The sequence below is a fragment of the Cajanus cajan genome, chromosome 2, assembly GCF_000230855.2.
Source record: "Cajanus cajan strain Asha chromosome 2, NIPB_CcT2T_4, whole genome shotgun sequence".
Lineage (NCBI taxonomy): Eukaryota > Viridiplantae > Streptophyta > Magnoliopsida > Fabales > Fabaceae > Cajanus > Cajanus cajan.
The window spans coordinates 14951449-14956577 of record NC_138518.1 but is presented as its reverse complement, the minus strand read 5'-3'; the positions used below and the strand labels follow the sequence as shown (position 1 = coordinate 14956577).

Here is a 5129-nt window from a genome sequence, read left to right as displayed (position 1 = left end):
AGGGTGTCGTGGACATATATGTCACATATTTTTGTTTTATTTTTATCTTCATAAAAATAAGTTAAAAAATAGGTTTTATTATAATTTATGACATAGCAAGTACCGAAAATAGCCAGAAATGGTAATTGGTAGAAGCATTCCACATGCAAATGAGCAAGGCGTCACCTAAATATTGTTACAAAAATATGTACTATTGTATTAAGATATAGTGTTAAATATATTTAATAATACTTAAAATAGTTGTGAATGAGTATGCTTAAAAATAGTGTTTACTCAAACAAAAGTGAATACTTTTTATTATTAGAAATGTTTATTACATTAAAACAAAGAGCACGAAAATATTTTGATTACAGTTATACATATTTTTATTTAAATTTCATACTCTCATAACTTTTGTCTTAAACAACATTTATTTTCATAACATCATCAGCTTTTTAAGTTCTTCAATAAAAAAGCATTTTTGTACTCTGCCATGATTTTCAAATCATTTTTGTTATCCATGTGAAAACAATCCATTCAAATTAAAGAATTTACAATGCTAGTGGTGCTTGACAATCTTTGGTGACATCTTAACATTCATCCTCAATTGTTTTGAAATATAAAATATTGTGAGTATTAAACTTGGTTTGAAACACTTTATTATCATTCAATTTTACCTTTGGAGCCTTTAATTTGAATTTAGTTAGTAGTCGAACTACAACGCATGTGCAATATATTTGTGTTATAAATTATAATTGTATAGTATACATGTGACTTCACTTACGCGGGCGTGCTTAATATATTATAACGTAATTTATATATCCAACGTATTAAATAAAAATTATTATCTCATTGAAGTACTTCCTGCCTCTTTCTTCACCTTTAACCACAAGGTTTCGTATTTATTTTTTTCTCACGTCTTTATTTCTTATTATGAATGCAATTAGAGTAGATCCAATGAATTCTTATTGCATTGGTAGTCATATTTTCTTAATATTTAAAATTTTGGTGTCGTGTGCATGAAATTAAATTGAACACACATTCTTTCCAAGACCACATTACATTATATACTAGGCTGCACAGTCAAACATTATTCTTAAGTTTAATTTCCTTCAAAATTTTAATTACCATACTTGCATGATGTCAGACTGAAGAATAAATTTTCTTTGTAAGGAAGAGAGCGTAAATTTTATTGTAAGGAATTGGAATATTGGAAATTAATGACACTTTTATTTGTGATTCAGAAAATGTGACGAATGCAAATGTATGTCTATGTTACATGCATGCAATTTAAGCCTATTTGGGTTTCGACTGGTTGAATTTGGCCTTGAGAGCAAACAACCGACTCAACAGGTCGCTTGCACGGCTAGTCTAGTTGGGCCGTTGTCAGCACCGGCTACACCAAATGCTTCCTTTGTCACTGCAAACCCGCAACTACTTTTCCCTATGCAGGCTGCTTCCACCACAGACCGACTATCAGTAGCTTCCCAAGAGCCTTGCTCAAAAGAGCCACACTTTCCTTTTGGGTTTCCAAAGCTAGCAAATTGGATTTGTGAGATTACTTGTCCACCTTGGCATGATAGCTCTAACAATGCACCTTCGTGGACAAGAGCACAAATGGTTCCTGTTGTGACTGTTTGGAAGGAAACGTTTTGAGGGTTTCCACCTATCTCTTCAAACAAAACCAATGTGTTCTTGTCATTGTTTAAGAACGACCTTGGCACATGGTACCACCGTTGTGATGGATTGCCACAGTTGGTGTTGCACTTTTCTGTTATGTAATTTCCGCGGTAGTCACAAGTGTCAGTGCATCCATTGGTTGCAGTAATCCAAGAAGGCCAATAACGACCAATGTTATGCCCATTCACCCAAGCATGTCCTTTACCCAACCCTTGCAAGTCCACCACCACGGGGTTTGTTCCATAAGGAGCTTCAAAGTCTGCTTTATACCAAGTCATGGGTGTACCAATAGGATAGGATGAATTAGCATGCCATGCTACACCAGTGTGTGGTTGCAGATCATAGAGACGTTTTCTTTCCCCGTTCAAACCAATCTTATAAGACCAAAGGTTGGTTGACAAATCCATAGTCACATTGTTCTTCCCAATTAATTGAACAGGACCTCCTGTTATACCAGTCTTTATCTTATCGAAACCTGCCCCGTAATTTGCAAGCCCCACAGTGGCACTAAGCAAAGCTATGATGTTTGTTCCCTTCTTTAAAGAGACTCGTTTCTCGTACGTGAAGTTGCTTCCCCATTGGCTAAATTTGTATCCAGCATACCTTCTATTAACATAAGCATGGAGCGTATGACCCATGGTGTCCACACGAAGAGTTGCAGTACTCCAAATGGAGGTGTCGTTGATATCGACGTTCGTCATGTACCACAGGTAGTCACTGACATCCAAAGTTAGGTCCTTTTGCTCGAGAAGCTGGTTTGCGTTTGGGCTGCCCTTTCCAAGCAAGGCATCTTTCTTTCGCTCTGGTGCCCACGCCCAAGTTAGCTTACCAGAAGCATCATCACTCTTTTTCACCATTATTGAGGTCTGGCTATTAACCTTTGCGGTGTTGAAAACTTCTTTTTTGCAACCATCAAGAATGGTCACAGACCAAGCAGGGACAGAGTATTTACCATCTTGTTGTAAGTCAACATTTGCATCTGTGTTACTGTCTGTATTGCTGAGGAAACAAAACCTTGCCCCACCAGCACCGGTGTATGTTGTTAGTGTGACTGCATTGCCTAAATCCTTGTCAATCCTTGTTGCATTAGTGAGGATCTTTTCCCCCAATTTTATTGCTGCATGAAGTTGCTTAAGATGTCCCCATTTGGGTTGATTCAAATTCCCATACTCATCAAGTGGTGCATCATAGTCGTAAGATGTTGTGATATAGGGGCCTCCTGCTGTGCGACCAAAGTTGGTTCCGCCATGGTACATGTAGTAGTTATTGAGTACACCGCCATTTTGGAAGAAGCGTGCAACGGAGAAAGCTGAATCTTCTGCACTTCTGTGGGGGACCCTCTCACCCCACTTTTGGAACCATCCAATCCAATTTTCAGTGAACATTTTGGGACTCTTGGGGTTATTGGGCTGAAAATTGTCACAGTAGTAGCCGTTGCAAGTATTGATCATAGGCTGGGGAGCATCGTGTTGTTGACACATGATCCATGGGACACCGATATTTTGTGCTACAGCCATTTGCGCACACCATTTGATATATGATTTCCCCGCATCTCCGTAACCCCACATGACGTTTCCATATTCATTCTCAATTTGAGCAAGAATAATGGGTCCTCCTTGCGATGCAAACAAATTTGCTTCTTTGACCATGTCAACAATCTTTGTAGTAAAGGTCTGCATTTCGTCCTTGTAGACCGAGTTATCTGTTCTTAGCTCAATCCCTGGCATATTGTGGAGCCACAATGGAAAACCTCCATAGTTCCATTCTGCGCAAACATAAGGACCAATCCTTAAAATGGCATACAAACCAGCCTCTTGGACTAGCTTGAAAAATTTGATAAAATCCAAATTTCCTGAGAAATCGTATTCACGTCGAACAGGCTCATGACGGTCCCAAAATACGTAACTTTCAATGGCATCAAGGCCTCCATCCTTGGCCTTTTGAATAATGTCTGGCCACATCTCCACTGTGCTTCGTGGATAATGGACAGAACCAGAAAAAATAAGACGCCTTTCCCCGTTAATAATGAGAGCATTTGCATCATATGTGACCTCTGTGGCAAAGCATGAGCGTAAGGCTGCCAGGCTCAACAAGAGAATCGCGACCCAAGATGAGGAACCCATTGCAAACACGTATGAGAATTCAATATTTGTTATTGCCTGATTGAAATAGATGTGGGGGGGTTTTATAGCAACCTTAGCAAGTTACAACAGCTAATAAATAACAAAGTTGTTCTTCTCGTCGTCATGTTCGAATTAATCAACTATTATTAGTTGGTAATTATGGTAAACATATGTAAGAAAGGATGAGCACGTTCCAAATATGGAAGAAATTTCCTATAACTCCTTTAATCCTTATCCTTGACAGGTATGGCCTATACCAACCTTGTTGTACTTTTGAAAGTCTTGCATGTGCGTGATATGTCAAGGTTGTTCTAAATGATAGGTTGTAAGATGTGGCACTCTATGATGGGCTGGTTGTTTATCTTTTTTATTTTTATTTTTATCTCCCTAATCATGCCAGGCTTCCGTATTAATTCCAATATTTGAACAATGGTATATAATTCAATATGTTCAAGTTTTGGATCCATTTATTTTTAATTGGGATTAATGATTCACTCGGGTTAGGCATTTAATAGGAACCCATCGATGGGATTCCTTTGTTGATTTGTAATGAGGTGTGGATGATATGTTAAGTTAACTAAACTTATTATGAGAAGCCTAAGTTTATTTGCAGATTGAGGGATGGATATATGTTGTGAAAACGATTAGATTTACTATTGTCGCCACCGGCCCGAAACGGGCTTTCGGCATTCGCGAAGGATGGTTGGACTCTTTTATTTGTTTAAAAATATGGATTGCCAGAATGACTTATTCTCAAACTGAGACCTTGTCAAACGAGCAATTTTATTAAAGGGCTCACCAATCCATGTTAATCCCAAGCGGGACCCTCCATGGATTAGCGGTTTTCGTAAAAGGAGGGTTCTTTGGAGTCGCCACCAATGTTTTACTCAAAACATTGGAAAAAGGGATAAGGCAATCGATTCAAAAATCGACTTCGGCCATTATAACCAGAGTCGGGTAAGGGAGTCGGTTACGCGTGAGGAAGGTGTTAGCACCCCACAGCGCCCCTTTCGGGTTCCCTATGACAGATTATTTCTAAAATAATAGCGTAAAATTACTAAATTACCCCTATTTATTCTAAGCAATTATAAATTAACTATCTACATGATGACAGTTTAAATATGCACACAGAAAGCAGTAAAAGAAAGGATTTAAGAAGAAACCTTTGAAGCGTGCTTTTTATATATTTTGTAAAACTGGGAAGCTTTTTGGCATTCCCTCGCTCTACAAGCCCGCTCGCTCCCTTCCTATAAAATTTTAACTATGGAAATCCGGAGGATTTCCCTTCGACTAGGTTCGATCCTCAAGCAAAATGGCTCGGGGCTCAAGAACTTCGTCGGATCAACT

At 38.5% G+C, this 5129-nt stretch overlaps 1 pseudogene; it reads right to left on the bottom strand.

Moving 5' to 3' along the window:
• Positions 1 to 267: 267 nt before the first annotated feature.
• Positions 268 to 3924, bottom strand: LOC145954184 (beta-galactosidase 15 pseudogene; annotated as a pseudogene).
• Between the last annotated feature and the right edge of the window lie 1205 nt (positions 3925 to 5129).